General features: G+C 44.0%; 1 long non-coding RNA gene across 3 annotated transcripts; it reads left to right on the top strand.

Annotated features, from left to right (window-relative positions):
- The first annotated feature begins 11,887 nt into the window (after window positions 1-11,887).
- LOC123426133 lies at window positions 11,888-16,846 on the top strand. Of its 3 annotated transcripts, XR_006622057.1 has the most exons (3): window positions 11,894-12,257; window positions 12,351-12,661; window positions 15,908-16,846. It is a non-coding gene; the product is annotated as an uncharacterized LOC123426133 (long non-coding RNA). The 3 variants fall into 3 exon arrangements; XR_006622055.1 differs by having other exon boundaries at window positions 11,888-12,661; window positions 15,913-16,846; XR_006622056.1 differs by having other exon boundaries at window positions 11,888-12,661.
- Window positions 16,847-18,321: the final 1,475 nt, after the last annotated feature.

Raw genomic sequence — 18,321 nt, 5'->3', positions numbered from 1 at the left:
GAACCAAGGTATCAATCCAGTAGGAGTATCAAGACAAGTCACCAATGCACCTGCGCAAAAACAAACAAACTTTCACCCAACGCTATAAAGGGGTTGTCAATCCCTCCACGATTAATTGCATTGGTGTAAAGCGCATGAAGAAACTCCATGCTGATGGACTTTTGGAGTCACTTGACTTTGATTCACTTGACACGTGCGAACCATGCCTCATGGGCAAGATGCCTAAGACTCCGTTCTCCGGAACAATGGAGCGTGCAAGTGACTTGTTGGAAATCATACATACCGATGTGTGTGGTCCGATGAGTGTGGAGGCACGCGGCGGATATCGTTATTTTCTCACCTTCACTGACGATTTGAGTAGATATGGTTATGTCTACTTGATGAAGCACAAGTCTGAAACATTTGAAAAGTTCAAGCAATTTCAGAGTGAAGTTGAAAATCATCGTAACAAGAAGATCAAGTTCCTACGGTCTGATCGTGGGGGTGAATATCTGAGTTTCGAGTTTGGTGCTCACTTAAGACAATGTGGAATTGTTTCACAGTTGACACCGCCTGATGGTGTGTCCGAACGTCGTAATCGTACTTTATTAGAGATGGTGCGATCTATGATGTCTCCTACCGATTTTCCATTATCGTTTTGGGGTTATGCATTAGAAACAGCTGCATTCACTTTCAATAGGGCACCATCAAAATCCGTTGAGACGACACCATACGAACTGTGGTATGGAAAAAGGCCAAAGTTGTCGTTTCTTAAAGTTTGGGGATGTGATGCTTATGTCAAAAAGCTTCAGCCTGAAAAGCTGGAACCCAAAGCGGAAAAGTGCATCTTCATAGGTTACCCAAAAGAGACAGTTGGGTACACCTTCTATATCAAATCCGAGGGCAAAGTGTTTGTTGCTAAAAATGGAGCTTTTCTCGAGAAGGAGTTTCTCTCGAGAGAATTGAGTGGGAGGAAGATAGAACTTGACGAGGTTATCGAACCTCTCATCCCTCTGGATGGTGGCGCAGGGCAAGGGGAAACCTCTGTCGTTGCGACGCCGATTGAGGAAGAAGTTAATGATGATGATCATGAAACTCCGGTTCAAGTTTCTGTCGAACCACGCAGGTCGATGAGACCACGTGCTGCTCCAGAGTGGTACGGTAATCCCGTCTTGTCAATCACGTTGTTGGACAACAATGAACCTGCAAATTATGAAGAAGCAATGGTGGGCCCAGATTCCAACAAATGGCTAGAAGCCATGAAGTCCGAGATAGGATCCATGTATGAGAACAAAGTGTGGACTTTGGAGGTACTGCCTGAGGGCCGCAAGGCTATTCAGAACAAATGGATCTTTAAGAGGAAGACGGACGTTGACGACAATGTGACCGTTTATAAAGCTCGACTTGTGGCAAAGGGTTTTTCACAAATTCAAGGAGTTGACTACGATGAGACATTCTCACCCGTAGCGATGCTTAAGTCTGTCAGAATCATGTTAGCAATAGCTGCATTTTTCGATTATGAAATCTGGCAGATGGATGTCAAAACAGCGTTCCTTAACGGTTTCCTTAAGGAAGAATTGTATATGATGCAACCGGAAGGTTTTGTCGATCCTAAGAATGCTAACAAGGTGTGCAAGCTCCAGCGATCCATTTATGGACTGGTGCAAGCATCTCGGAGTTGGAACAAACGCTTTGACGAGGTGATCAAAGCATTTGGGTTTATACAAGTGGTTGGAGAATCTTGTATTTACAAGAAAGTGAGTGGGAGCTCTGTGGCGTTTCTAATATTATATGTGGATGACATATTGCTGATTGGAAACAACATGGAGTTTTTGGAGAGCATAAAGGATTACTTGAATAAAAGTTTCTCTATGAAGGACCTAGGAGAAGCTGCTTACATTCTAGGCATTAAGATCTATAGGGATAGATCAAAACGCCTGATAGGACTTTCACAAAGCACATACCTTGATAAAGTTTTGAAGAGGTTCAAAATGGAACAGTCCAAGAAAGGGTTCTTGCCAGTTTTACAAGGTACGAGATTGAGTAAGACTCAGTGCCCAGCAACTGATGAAGATAGAGAGCATATGCGCTCCGTCCCCTATGCTTCAGCCATAGGTTCTATCATGTATGCAATGCTGTGCACTAGACCGAATGTTAGCCTGGCCATAAGTATGGCAGGTAGGTTCGAGAGTAATCTAGGAGTGGATCACTGGACGGCGGTCAAGAATATCCTGAAGTACCTGAAAAGGACTAAGGAGATGTTTCTCGTATATGGAGGTGACGAAGAGCTTGCCGTAAAAGGTTACGTCGATGCAAGCTTTGACACAGATCCGGACGACTCTAAGTCGCAAACCGGATACGTATTAATTCTTAATGGGGGTGCGGTAAGCTGGTGCAGTTCCAAGCAAAGAGTCGTAGCAGATTCTACATGTGAAGCGGAGTACATGGCTGCCTCGGAGGCGGCTAAGGAGGGTGTCTGGATGAAGCAATTCATGACGGATCTTGGAGTGGTGCCAAGCGCACTGAATCCAATAACCTTGTTCTGTGACAACACGGGTGCCATTGCCTTAGCAAAGGAACCACGGTTTCACAAGAAGTCCAGACACATCAAACGACGCTTCAACCTCATCCGCGACTACGTCGAAGGGGAGGACGTGAATATATGCAAAGTGCACACGGATCTAAATGTAGCAGACCCGCTGACTAAACCTCTTCCACGGGCTAAGCATGATCAACACCAGAACTGTATGGGTGTTAGATTTATTACAATGTAATTCGCATGATGATGTGAGGACTAGATTATTGACTCTAGTGCAAGTGGGAGACTGTTGGAATTATGCCCTAGAGGCAATAATAAGTATAGTTATTATTATAATTCCTGTATCAAGATAATCGTTTATTATCCATGCTATAATTGTATTGAATGAAGACTCATTTACATGTGTGGATACATAGACAAAACACTGTCCCTAGCAAGCCTCTAGTTGGCTAGCCAGTTGATCAAAGATAGTGAGTGTCTTCTGATTACGAACAAGGTGTTGTTGCTTGATAACTGGATCACGTCATTAGGAGAATCACGTGATGGACTAGACCCAAACTAATAGACGTAGCATGTTGATCGTGTCATTTTGTTGCTACTATTTTCTGCATGTCAAGTATTTGTTCCTATGACCATGAGATCATATAACTCACTGACACCGGAGGAGTACTTTGTGTGTATCAAACGTCGCAACGTAACTGGGTGACTATAAAGATGCTCTACAGGTATCTCCGAAGGTGTTAGTTGAGTTAGTATGGATCAAGACTCGGATTTGTCACTCCGTGTGACGGAGAGGTATCTCGGGGCCCACTCGGTAATACAACATCACACACAAGCCTTGCAAGCAATGTGACTTAGTGTAAGTTGCGGGATCTTGTATTACGGAACGAGTAAAGAGACTTGCCGGTAAACGAGATTGAAATAGGTATGCGGATACTAACGATCCAATCTCGGGCAAGTAACATACCGAAGGACAAAGGGAATGACATACGGGATTATATGAATCCTTGACACTGAGGTTCAAACGATAAGTTCTTCGTAGAATATGTAGGATCCAATATGGGCATCCAGGTCCCGCTATTGGATATTGACCGAGGAGTCTCTCGGGTCATGTCCACATAGTTCTCGAACCCGCAGGGTCTGCACACTTCAGGTTCGACGTTGTTTTATGCGTATTTGAGTTATATGGTTGGTTACCGAATGTTGTTCGGAGTCCTGGATGAGATCACGGACGTCACGAGGGTTTTCGTAATGGTCTGGAAACGAAGATTGATATATAGGATGACCTCATTTGATTACCGGAAGGTTTTCGGAGTTACCGGGAATGTACCGGGAATGACGAATGGGTTCCGGGAGTTCACCCGGGGGGGGGGGGGGGAACCCACCCCGGGGAAGCCCATAGGCCTTGAGGGTAGCGCACTAGCCCTTAGTGGGCTGGTAGGACAGCCCATAAGGGCCCTATGCGCATTGGAAGAAAAATCAAAGAGAAAGAAAAAAAAGGAGGAGGTGGGAAGGGAAGGAAGGACTCCCACCCACCAAACCAAGTCCAACTCGGTTTGGGGGGGGAGACCTTCCCCCCTTGGCTCGGCCGACCCCCTTGGGGCTCCTTGAGCCCCAAAGCAAGGCCCCCCCTCTCCTACCTATATATACGGAGGTTTTAGGGCTGATTTGAGACGACTTTTCCACGGCAGCCCGACCACATACCTCCACGATTTTTCCTCTAGATCGCGTTTCTGCGGAGCTCGGGCGGAGCCCTGCTGATACGAGATCATCACCAACCTCCGGAGCGCCGTCACGCTGCCGGAGAACTCTTCTACCTTTCCGTCTCTCTTGCTGGATCAAGAAGGCCGAGATCATCGTCGAGCTGTACGTGTGCTGAACGCGGAGGTGCCCTCTGTTCGGTACTAGATCGTGGGACTGATCGCGGGATTGTTCGCGGGGCGGATCGAGGGACGTGCGGACGTTCCACTACATCAACCGCGTTCACTAACGCTTCTGCTGTACGGTCTACAAGGGTACGCAGATCACTCATCCCCTCTCGTAGATGGACATCACCATGATAGGTCTTCGTGCGCGTAGGAAATTTTTTGTTTCCCATGCGACGTTCCCCAACAGTAGGGTAAAACCTTTGTTGCCAAGAACGGATCCTTTCTAGAGAAAGAGTTTCTCTCGAAAGAAGTAAGTGGGAGGAAGGTAGAACTTGATGAGGTAATTACACCCCCTCTCGAACAGGATAGTAGCGCAGCGCGGGAAGTTGTTCCTGTGGCGCCTACACCAACTGAAGAGGAAGTTAATGATGATGATCATGAAGCTTCAGATCAAGTTACTACTGAACCACGAAGGTCCACAAGGGCACGCTCCACACCAGAGTGGTACGACAACCCTGTGATGGAAATCATGTTGTTAGACAACGGTGAACCTTCGAACTATGAAGAAGCGATGGCGGGCCCGGATTCCAACAAATGGCTTGAAGCTATGAAATCCGAGATAGGATCCATGTATGAGAACAAAGTATGGACTTTGGTGGACTTGCCCGATGACCGGCGAGCCATAGAAAATAAATGGATCTTCAAGAAGAAGACTGATGCAAACGGTAATGTAACCGTTTACAAAGCTCGACTTGTCGCAAAAGGTTTTTGACCAATTCAAGAAGTTGACTACGAGGAGACTTTCTCTCCCATAGCAAAGCTGAAATCAATCCGAATCATGTTAGCAATTGCCGCCTTTTATGATTATGAAATTTGGCAAATGGACGTCAAAACAACGTTCCTTAACAGAAACCTTAAGGAAGAGTTGTATATGATGCAACCAGAAGGTTTTGTCGACCCTAAGGGTGCTAACAAAGTGTGCAAGCTCCAGCGCTCCATCTATGGGCTGGTTCAAGCATCTCGGAGTTGGAACATTCACTTTAGTGAGGTGATTAAAGCGTTTGGGTTCATACAGGTTTACAGAGAAGCCTGTCTGTACAAGAAAGTGAGTGGGAGCTCTATAGCTTTCCTCATACTGTATGTGGATTACATATTATTGATGGGGAATAATATAGAGATGTTGGAGAGCATAAAGGCCTATTTGAACAAGAGTTTTTCGATGAAGGACCTTGGAGAAGTTGCATACATATTAGGCATCAAGATCTATAAAGATAGATCGAGACGCCTCATAGGTCTTTCGCAAAGCACATACCTTGACAAGATATTGAAGAAGTTCAATATGGAAAACTCAAAGAAAGGGTTCTTGCCAGTTTTGCAAGGTATGAGATTGAGTAAGACTCAGTCGCCGACCATGGCAGCAGATAGAGAGAAGATGAGTTATGTCCCCTACGCATCAGTCGTGGGCTCTCTAATGTATGCCATGCTGTGTACCAGACCTGATATAAACCTTGCCATAAGCTTGGTAGGGAGGTACCAAAGTGATCCCGGTATGGAACACTGGACAGCGGTCAAGAATATCCTTAAGTACCTGAAAAGGACTAAGGAAGTGTTTCTCATTTATGGAGGTGACGAAGAGCTCGTCGTAAAGGGTTACGTCGACGCTAGCTTCGACACAGATCCGGATGACTCTAAGTCATAGACCGGATACATATATGTGTTGAATGGTGGGGCAGTGAGCTGGTGCAGCAGCAAGCAAGAAGTCGTGGCAGCATCTACATGTGAAGCGGAGTACATAGCTGCTTCAGAAGCGGCTCATGAAGGAATTTGGATGAAGGAGCTCATCACCGACCTTGGAGTGGTTCCAAGCGCGCCGGGTCCAATGACACTCTTCTGTGATAACACTGGGGCCATTGCCATAGCCAAGGAGCCAAGGTTTCACCGGAAGACGAAGCACATCAAACGCCGCTACAACTCCATCTAGGACCATGTCCAGAGTGGAGTGATAGATATTTGTAAAGTACACACGGATCTGAATATTGCAGACCCGTTGACTAAACCTCTTCCACGAGCAAAACATGATCAACACCATAATGCTATGGGTGTTCGATACATCACAATGTAACTAGATTATTGACTCTAGTGCAAGTGGGAGACTGTTGGAAATATGCCCTAGAGGCAATAATAAAATGGTTATTATCATATTTCCTTGTTCATGATAATCGTCTATTGTTCATGCTATAATTGTATTAACAGGAAACAGTGATACATGTGTGAATTAATAGATCACAATGTGTCCCTAGCAAGCCTCTAGTTGGCTAGCTCGTTAGTCAATAGTTGATCATGGTTTCCTGATCATGGGCATTAGATGTCATTGATAACGGGATCACGTCATTAGGAGAATGATGTGATGGACAAGACCCAATCCTAAGCATAGCACTAGATCGTGTTGTTCGTATGCTAAAGCTTTTCTAATGTCAGGTATCTTTTCCTTCAACCATGAGATTGTGCAACTCCCGGATACCGTAGGAGTGCTTTGGGTGTATCAAACGTCACAACGTTACTGGGTGACTATAAAGGTGCACTACGGGTATCTGTGGAAGTGTTTGTTGGGCTGGTACGAATCGAGATCGGGATTTGTCACTCCGTGTGACGGAGAGGTATCTCTGGGCCCACTCGGTAGAACATCATCATGAGCTCAATGTGACTAAGGAGTTAGTCACACGATGACGTGCTACGGAACGATTAAAGAGACTTACCGGTAACGAGATTGAACAAGGTATTGGTATACCGACGATCGAATCTCGGGCAAGTTCTATGCCGATAGACAAAGGGAATCGTATACGGGATTGATTGAATCCTTTACATCGTGGTTCATCCGATGAGATAATCGTGGAGCAAGTTGTAGACACCATGGGTATCCAGACCCCGCTGATGGTTATTGGCCAGAGAGGTGTCTCGGTCATGTCTGCCTGTCTCCCGATCCCGTAGGGTCTACACACTTAAAGTTCGATGACGCTAGGGTTATAGGGAATTGTTATACGAGGTTACCGAAAGTTGTTCGGAGTCCCAGATGAGACCCCGGACGTCACAAGGAGCTCCGAAATGGTCTGGAGGTAAAGATTGATATATAGGATGGATGGGTTCGGACGTCGGAAGTGTTTCGGGCGTCACCGGTAACGTACCGAGACCACCGGGACCACCGGAGGTGGCCCGGGGGGTCCACCAAAGGGGGGAAACGACCCCAAGAGGCTAGATGGGCCAAGTGCGGGAGGGAACCAACCCCTAGGTGGGCTGGTGCGTGTCCCACACCCAGCCCAATGCACAAGTGGTGGGGAGAGGGGGCAACCCTAGGTGCAGGTGGGCCTTAGGCCCACCAGGTGGTGTGCCACCCCCTCCCACCCTAGCCGCCGCCCCCCCTTTTCCCATCTGGTGGCCGCCTACCCCTAGGAAGGGAACCCTAGGGGTGGCGCAGCCCCTCCCCCTCCTCCTATAAATAGAGAGGGGTTTTGGCCCTTGGGAGATAGACTTCTCCCTCTCCCTCGGCGCAGCCCTGCCCTTCTTTCTCCTCCTCTCTGCCGGTGCTTGGCGAAGCCCTGCCGGGAGACCTCGTCTCTCCATCGACACCACGCCGTCGTGCTGCTGGAGTTCTTCCCCAACCTCTCCCTCCTCCTTGCTGGATCAAGGTGCGGGAGACGTCACCGGGCTGCACGTGTGTTGAACGCGGAGGTGCCATAGTTCGGCACTAGATCGGGATCACACCGCGATCTGAATGGTTGCGAGTACGACTCCATTAACCGCGTTCTAGTAACGCTTCCACTTAGCGATCTTCAAAGGTATGAAGATGCTCTTACCCCTCTCTCGTTGCTGGTCTCTCCATAGGAAGATCTAAATATGGCGTAGGCAAATTTTGAATTTATGCTACGTTACCCAACAGTCTTCCAACGGGATTCCGAGAAGACTGCCGGTTTTTTGTGGTTGAGATATTCCACGAAACTTGTGGTAGTTTGTGATGGACTAGTTGAAGCATACTTTTAGGGTTAAATCTTTCGGAAAGCCATGTCTGTGGTTAAATCTTTGTCCATTCTTTTGAAGATTTGTCATCTCAGCTTCGTGCTACTCTCTCAAATTCCTTTAGACCATGAGGAATTCCTTCCATATTTATCCGGTGCATTTCAGTGTTGTGTTCATTTCTCGATCGTGTGAAGTCCATAATTTTAAAAGATATCTTTGTTCTCAGCTTTCAGCTTTCGTTCTCAAATTGTACTTAATCGATGCCTCTCATTCGTATCTCAATTATTCCGATGCCTTGTTGAAGTTTTCTGCTAGACGGATCATGACCTCTTCATTCTCGTGTATTCCATTCATTCGTATATCCTCATTCATTCCAAGTTCTAACCGGTGGTTCACTCAAAAGTTCTTCATGTTCATGTTATTCGCCAATGTTGTCAAGAAGAACAACTGGTGTGCAAATCCATGATTGTCATCAATTTAACTTGATGAAAGATAAGCATAATATAATTCTTGTTCTTCTTTCTTTGAAGTGAGTTCAATTCTTCTTCCAGAGTTGTTCGTGATATCAATTCTTTATTCTAAGTTTTTTATCTTTTCTTTCCGAAGTTACAAGTCTTCTCTAGTATCTCTTCCTGAAGTTTCATCTAAATCTTGCAAGGTCTGAATCTTATTCTTTACAACCTTCATTTGTTTTCATCATTCTTTTGTATCTGGAGGATCTTCATGGTGATTCATTAATGATGTAATTCTTTCTCGAAGTATTCCTCAAAATTCTTGTGGTAGTACGTGAAGTACCATTCGAATTACATTTAAAGTGCAATTCTTCCTTCATTATCCTTTGAGGTGGTGTTATAGCATTCTTGATTCATGAGGAGTCTTGAAGAGAATTTTTTCAAGAATGAGATATTCAAACACACCATTTTCTTTGATCATGAGATATTTTCAAACCATGATTTCTTCATTGAAAATATCTTGGTTTGGATTTCACCTAAACTTTTACCAAGGATTATTTCTATCGTGGTGTTTATCAATGATCCAAGTTCTCTATGTATCCTCTTGGTGTAAGAAGTTTTCATCTCTTGTTGTTTCCGTTAGTGGCCCGGTTGTCACATCATAATTTTGAGATGGTTTCCTTAAGTGCACAACAAGCTTATTCTTTTGTTGTTGATATTCCAAAAAATCCGGTCGATTCTTCTTGTAAGGATGCTCTTCAATTAAATTGTGATAGAAGTAGTTATTTTCATATCCATTTTTTTCTTCTAGTAATCTAGCTTATATTCTCTTGCTTCACAGTTGTGGTGTTGTTCTCTTCGACCATTCATCTCGGTTTCTAAAGATCATGTTCTTGCCTGGTTTATCCATTTAACAGGAGTGTTGTGTCCTTTTGTCAAGTTCTGCCATCTTATCAAGTTTCCTCTCACTTTCCTATCGAAGTGCTGCCCAAATTTCTTTTGAATTCTTGCTTGTTTATCATAATATTCTTCTTTTGTTGCAACCTTCAAGTACCGTTGGTTTCACTCGTTTGACAAAAAAGCAACCAAGTTTTACCTCTTCGTTTCTTCTTCCTCTTCCCCCCTTTCATTCGAAAATCTTGGTCGAGATCTCTTTTTAGTGGAGGAGAGTTATAAAATCATGAACCGACGCTTCAGAAGATTACCTTTGTATTCCATTATCGTCGAGTGAAATATTTGGTTGTCGCATTCGTTATCGCATCATGTGCATCAACCGGATTGCATCAGTACTCTGTTGCCGTCATTTTTCAAACATGCATCCGTTATTAGTTGCCGGTCCTTCCTCTTTTTGTCGTCGACCATTTCAAGTCCAAGCACACACGCACACACATGCGGTACTGTTAGTATTTTGTTTTTAGAAGTGTGTATAAAAGATTCTCTGAATGGGTCGGAAGTTGGCATGCTATCCTATTTTAATGTAGGTACACCGCTTGCCAAATTTCGTCGCATTCGAAGGACGTTTGATACACGAATCGTTAAATATATAGCGGCACTATGGCCAGTCAAATCACACACGTTTTTCGTATATAAAAAACCTGTCGCCGGGCTGCCCGTCTTCCCTCTTATCTCCGCCTAGCCTCTGTGCATAGCTACCGACCTGCTTGCAACCTAGTCCAAAACTCCCCCGGGACCCGAAGCCGGTGGTCGTGACTGTTGGGGATCAACCCCGAAATACCCCAAGTCATCATCGTTTTTTCAATTGGACTCCCTAACCTAATTTTCTCGACCGTCAATCTACGATTGCAGGGTCAAGATAGTCTATACCATGATCCTGCTTCTATATATACCAGTTTGAACCCTAAAATCTATGCGTCTCACGCTGCAGGTGAGAGTTGATTTAAGTGGGACAAAACTATCCCATCTGGTTAAATTGCTTTAGGCCTTGTTTGGTACTAGTGTATTTTAGGGAATTTGTGGGGATTATCCCGGTCAAACCACTCAATCCCCACACTTCTCATAACACCATTTGGTTCTAGTGTATTTGACATGTTTTATCCCCACATTTCCCCTCAAATCGCCAAATTATAGTGCATTTTTCTCAATACCCAATACACTACCCCTACCTAGTGTATTGGGGATAAATGAGGATTTGAAGGGATTGGGTGAAGGTTGGGGTTTCACCCAATCCCTTCAGGGATTATCCCTACCAATCTCTTCAAAAACACTAGTACCAAACAAGGTCTTAGTGGGATTCCAATGGACAGGAAAAAAATTAATCGGGTAATCCCACTTAGACCACTTTGGAGCCCACCTTCCCTATTAAGCTAGCCAACTGCACACTAGAGCATGGCACCACAACCTGTTCCTACTGCCGCTGTCGATCCATGGCCGTCGCCACTGCTGCACCATGATTCTTCCTCCTTTCCCGGTCACCACCTTCAGCTCCACCACGTTGGACACCTACGGGCCGTAGCGGAAGGACTGCCCACTCACGTCGCCGTTGGAGAGCTTGCCGCAGACGGTGAGCCGGAGGTAGTTTGTTCAGCAGGAGGCAGGGCGAGGCCGCGGTTCAAGGCGGCCGAGTGGCGGACCTCCTCCCTGAGCGCGCCGGCGGGGACGTCAGCAAAGGCTGTCCCACCACAAGACGACACGAGGTTCATCTGCTAGCGCCGGCGGAGGGGGAAGGGGTGGCACCGACGCGTATGTCGAGGACGAGGCCGTCGTCGGACATGGCCTGCCCGGCCACAGAGTGGCCCTTGCCGCGGGCGGCCATGGTCAGGTGTGTCATGTGCGCGGCAGCACGCATGGCGCTGGTCACATCGCCGGCGCTCGCGGGCCGCTCGCGAGGCCGCCGAAGTCCCTCGCCACTGCGGACTCAGCAAACACGTCTCCTCTCGCTGCGGTGCGGTGTCTGTGATGTACGTATTGGATAGTACTAATATAAATTACCTAGATGGGATCCCACTGGTGCCCATATAATCCAGGCAGGTTTTAATGGGATGTCCAACTATTCCCACTAAACGTAGTGGGACTGAATGGGGTAGAGGTGGGACGCCGATGCATAGTCCCACCTACAGCCTGAGTCTATCCCATCCACCCGTAGCCACCGCTGCCAACCTTTTCCTCGGGATACATCCCGAACGCCCAACTACAAGCTACTCTGTCATCTTGGCCTCCTGCTGCAGCCTCCGACCACCTCTCTCATCTTGCGCGCCCGTCCAATCGAGTTGGTCATTGCCTCGAGCACCTCACGTAGCTGCAGCTCCTCCCTAGCGGTCGCTCGTTTGTGCCCGAGTACATGCAGGTAGAGGAGCCAGCCGCCTGAGACTCCTCGCTCCTCCTGAAAAACTAGGACGCCATGGATGTGCCATCTCGACCCTGCCGTTCAGCGACCTGCCTGCAGGAACCGTTGCGCCCATGCCCATCTCCTCTCTACGTTCCTTCTTTCTCCTCCCTGGCTCTCTCACACACTACACATCTCTCTGTTCTCTCTTTCTCCAGAATCTCCCAAGAACGCATGAACACAGCCGGGGATGCAGCGCCGCCCGAAGCCACCTCGTCACCATGAATGGATTCCCCATGCCTGGATCCGTCAAACCCCACTGCCACCTAATGATTTTCTCGTCGTCTGAGCTTCTCCAAGCCACCGCTGCCTCTAACTCGCCTGCGAAGCACCCCGAAGGCCTCTGATTCATGAGTGTGTTGACCATTTCCTGCCTCCCCAAATCGTCGGGCGCTCGATTGTGTCCTCGCTCTTCTGGTCCGCAGCATCACCAAAGCCAGCTGCCCCAACGAGCCTCTACCTCACCGATGTAAGAAATTTCTTCCAATATGAAAGATTCTTGTTTTCCTAGATCCGTTCTGGCGTCTAGAGGTTGATTATGATCACCATCTCATTTATCCGGAAGTGGTTGTTAACCCAACAAATCAGTGAGTTCATTTGCAAACAGGAGGACCTGGATCGAATCCTAGAGAGCCTCAAATTCTTTTGTTGCACGTGTTAATATTTTTCAGTCTTGCACACATCATCTTTGGTCGATATTCATTCATGGGCCGCTAGACTATGCTGCTTCTGGCGCGCATAGCCTATTTTTTTTGTTTACCGTTTTTCTAATTTATCAGCGCATGCATATTTACAAAATACCATTAATTTGCATTTCTCATAATTGATAAACCATGCATCGGATTAAAACACTTTGTATATGAAACATGATTAGAATTTCATGCAGATTTACAATATCCAACTTTCAACCATGTTAAAAACATTTAAACCTACTGTTTGCCTTGATTTGCATAATTGCCATGTCAAAATGATTTCTCTCATAATTAAATAACCGTAGCTCTGATTTTAACGATGTACATATGTAACTTGCCTAGAAATATGTGTAGAATGACATGATGCACTTTATTTTCCTGTTTCAAAATGTAAAAAAACATGGTTAGTTTAGATCTGGTTCAGCTTCGAAATTAACATATGGGATTGTTTCGGAAATACTACGTGTTATTTCCGACCTCGTTTAAAATGCCTAGATGATGTAATTGTTCATGATTCACGACTTGCCATGATCAACATAATTTAAATGATTGTTTAGTTAAAACAACATTAACCACTTTTCTGTTAATATGAAGGGTTATTATTTTGTAATATGTATGTTCTCCTTCTCCATTTAAAAATTGCTTAATTTCATCTTCATCTTTTGCCATGATCATCCATGTTCAACAACATTTAATATTGATGAGTACCTAAACCAGAGTGAACTAAATAATATGAATGTGAAGTTTCGTCAATATGCAACTCGTTGCATATTGGACTTTATTTAATGTGTACTGTTTGATCTTTGTGATTGTCATGCTTTGCATATTTAAACCGGACATGCATCATATTTGTTTGCACATCGTGTGAGGAATATGTTGTGGTGGTTATCGTGTGTTGATTGTTTGTTTCTGGATTGTTACTTGTCGATAGAGTTCTGAAACCGCTTCTGAGTGTGAGGATTCGTTCGACTATGTTGGTTCGTCTATTTCATGGATTCCTTCTTCTTTCAAGCGAGATCTCAGGAATGATAATCATTTCCCTAGATACGACTACTATCATTGCTATGCTTGCTATCTCGTTTCTATCGTTATGTCACGTTACCTACCACTTGAATATGAAGCCTCCTAACATTGCCATGAAAAGCCTCTAACCCCCTCCACATCCCAACAAACCATTGTTTGGCTATGTTACCGCTTGCTCAGGCCTTCTTATAGTGTTGCTAGTTGCAGGTGCAAGCTGCTTCCATATGAAAACATGGCTTCCTTGATATATCACCAAATTATTGCTATTTAATTTAATGCACCTATATACTTGGTAAGGGATGGAAGGCTTGGCCTTCTAGCTTGTTGTTTTGTTCCACCTTTTCCATCCTATTTACTTGTGTACCGGTGTTATATTCAATAATTGAATGCTCCTAACATGCTTGGGTTGTTATGAGGACCCCCTTGATAATTCGTCTTCGATTAAAACTCTTCCGGCATGGCCCAACTTTGGTGTTACATTTGCCTAATAACTAATAAAATTGCATAGGGACCCATCGACCCCCGTGGATAATTAACCAACCCCCGGCCCGGTGCTCCTCTTGAGTGTTGGTCCAAAACAGACCACTGTGCGGGGCCACCCCGAGGAGGCTCGGGGTATTTCTATCAGGCCTTCGTACGCATAGCTCATCTATCGTGTCTTGAGAATGAGATACGCGGATCCTATCGGGTTCGTCGAGACATCGGGCGGCCTTCATGATTTGTTTTACCTTTTATGAAATATCTTGTGTAATGGAATTTCAAGGATACTTTAGGATATCTCGAGGTTGAGGTCTTCCAACGGGATTCCGAGGAGACTGTAGTTTTTCTGTGGTTGAGGTTTTCCACGTAGGTTGTGATAGTTTTTGATGGACTAGTTGGAACACCCCAGCAAGGTTAAATCTTTTGAAAAGTCGTGCCTAGTCAAAGCAAACTTGAAGCAAAATTAACTAAAATATGCCAACTGTGTGAGTAACCGTGAGTGTCTTTTCTCTTGAGCTCTGTATCCGAGAGAGGACACATTGGGGTTATGTTTGACTCGTAAGTAGGTGTTCAGGATCATTTGTGGATCATTATTAGTCCACGATCGTTTATGCGTACATCACTCCCTCTTATTCTTGTACTCATAAGTTAGCCATTCAAATAAATGCTTGGTGCTTGCTTCAGCCTCACCATCTAACCATGCCTCACCCATTAAGCTTTGCTAGTCTTCATACCTTTGAAAATGAGATTGATGAGTATGTGTGGCTCACATATTACTACAACAACAGTTGTACGTACAGGTAAAGTGATACTTTGATGTGAGCATGATGATTGTTCTATTTGGAGTTGCTTTTTCTTCATCGATCATAGGATGGGTTCGAGGAGGGTAGCCTGGGATAGCAAGGATGACCATCGTTATATCATTTGATTTCGTTTGTCGATGGACCCTGCTCTTCTGAATGGTGATTGAATGTATGTTTGTATTGAGATGATCATGATTAGCCTGTGGCGAGTGTAAGGCAATTTCATACACTCATCTCTTCTTTACATGTACTTGTACCGATGTCCATTCTTGCAAAAAACCGATGAGATGCGCTTCTATCCCTGTCTAGGCCCTCGTGCCAAAATAAGGATATGATCGCATCTTGAGTGTTACAATCCTCAAACAGCTTGAGAGAATGCATAGGCAATGTTTCTGGAGGAAAAATGGGTAGGAACATGCCCCCTCGCTAGCTACCTTAGACTTGTTTTGTAGGCCAAAAAATAAAGGTGGATTGGGGATTCTTAATATTGGGCTACAAAATGTTGCTCTGCTGATGAAGCATGCTAGCAAGTTCTTGAATAGAGCTGATCTTCCTTGGGTCAACTTGATTTGAAATACTTATTACCATGAGAGGGTACCTCAAGCAACAGAACCTTGTGGATCCTATTGGTGGAAGAATATTTTAAAGTTGTTGGAGAATTTTATAGAGATTACTTGGGTTCAGGTTAAAAAGGGAGATATTGTTTTGTTTTGGCAGGACAGATGGAACATTGGAAATTCGGTTGTTCCACTAGAAGAAAGATTCCCTAGGCTCTTCTCATATGTGAAGGATCCATGAACAATGGTCAAGGAGGGGCTCGAGAGTTCTAATCTGTTAAGATGGTTTAATCTGCGTATGTCCGATCAAACGTTTGCAGAGCTTGCATTGCTCCAATCCTTCATGCATGAAGTTAAATTTCAGGAGGACCTTTTGGATGTTTGGGCTTGGCAGGGTACAACTAAGTCCTATACACCAAAGATGTTTTATACATATGCCCATAGAACACATACTTTCAATCCTCTGCACAACTGGATTTGGACTAGTTCTTGTATTTTGAACCTTAAAGTTTTTGCTTGGATGCTCGTTATGGATAGGATCAATACAAAGGATATGGTGGAGACAAGACACAAGCATTTGGATGATGGTGTTAACAGCAAAATCTGACATGCACAGGTCAGGGAACACAGAAACAACTTGTTCTTTTCCTCCTTGTTTAGCCAAAGGGTTTGGAATTATCTACAAATTGATTCGGGAAGTAGCAATGATATTGCAGCTACTGCCTTATATGCCAAAAGAGAGTTTGGCAAACCTTTGTTCTCAGAGGTTGTGTTTACTTCATGTTGGCATTTTTGGCTTGCCAGAAATGCTAAAGTCTTCAGGAACATTATACCCAGATTTGCTATTTGGAAAACATGCTTTGTAACACATATTTCCCTCTTGGCTTATATAATAAAACCCAGGTTTAATGAGGACCTTGTAAGGTGGGTTTCATTCTTGCCCCCCCCCCTTGAATCCCTTCTTTTCTTTCCTTCCCCCAAGGGATAGATAGATTAGACTTTTTTCTCTTTGGCTTACCATGGCAACCTTGTACATATTTATGTTCCTTGTTCTTTTGGCAATATAATTTTGAAGGCTATGAGGGGGAGGTTCTCCCTACATTGTTGAGTAAAAAAATAGAGTTCTTATGCTTTTTTGCATTACTGCCGTGTGCAGCATAATATCATGTATCATATATTGAATATATTTTTGTCTCTTCTGATGATCTAGAATGTGTAGTGAACTTGTCTCGGTGTTACAAGCCCTAGAACTGTATCATTGGCAAAACATATTAGACAACTCATCTTCCCAGATATGACACAAAAGATCATTAAATCCCAATATATAAAAACTTGTCGGTTATTAACTGAAGAATATAACCGCATATTGGAGATGTTATTATATCTTGTAAGTGGTGAACACTTGAACTCATGATTTTGATGTATCAAACAATTCCTTAGTATACGAGAATTACCATCTTTATCGAAATTTGTTAAATAAACATTAAGTCTCCTTTCATTTTTCACTTTCCTTGTTAAAGTAGTTAATAAAATATATACTAACTATCTACCTCTCTCGGCTTGAATAGAGGGGGCAGTTGACTCAATAGTGGAAAATGCTTGATTATCCTTCAAAATAGGTAGTTGATTAGGTGTCTCCATCATAATAGTAGACTCATCAGTGGAAAACACATGAGTATCCATGAAAACTAAAAAGTGATTTGGTCTAACCATAATGAACATAGTTGAATATGGTGTCTGAAATTCCTGATATCTCTTCATATATATTCGTTTCACTATATTATTGTTAACAACATTGAATGGTTTGAGGGATGGAATAACAGTCGGAACGTGCTTATCATTATTCTCTGCTACTATTTGATTATAACTCAAAATAATCAGATAAGTCCTGCGATTATTCGTTTCTCGATTATACCTAAGAAACCCCGAAATTCTCTTTGATTATTATTGCATTTGAGATTACAGCTAGGAATCGCGAGATTTGAATCTTTTTATACTTTCCTAGTATTACCAATATTCTGTATCTTTGGTCTTCTAGTTATAGTAGCGACTAGGCTTTATAGGATTTCTCATATCTCCAACTACTCATATACTATATTATACACTATGCTTTCACTTAACACCTCACTAATCGCGTATCTTTTCGAATATTCGGATATAAATCGTATACCTACTTTATAAACAGGTTTTAGATGATATTTCTCCGCAACTTTGACTATCTCTCTATAGATTATATTCATTATATATATTCAATCGGTACAATTTGAGTAGGATCCGATTCGTCATAGAGCGATGTGCTTGGTGATGACGCAAGACGTCAATTTGAGGACACAAACCTTTTTCCAAGTATAACATAGGCAGGATGGAAACTATGCTCTCACCAGCCTTATCGTTAGTTGGAATTCAAGGATAAATATGTTTCTTTAACAGTATGTGACATAAAGTTGTATGAGAAATCCAGTGGTTAACTAAAGGATAAACAATCTTATACTCGACACTAGCCAATGCAATCATACCTTTGACGGTATAGTACTTCCAAGACGATAGATCGGTACATGCACATAGTTCAATGAT

The sequence above is a fragment of the Hordeum vulgare genome, chromosome 2H, assembly GCF_904849725.1.
Source record: "Hordeum vulgare subsp. vulgare chromosome 2H, MorexV3_pseudomolecules_assembly, whole genome shotgun sequence".
Classification (NCBI taxonomy): Eukaryota; Viridiplantae; Streptophyta; class Magnoliopsida; order Poales; family Poaceae; genus Hordeum; species Hordeum vulgare.
This window is presented reverse-complemented; position numbering and strand designations above follow the sequence as displayed.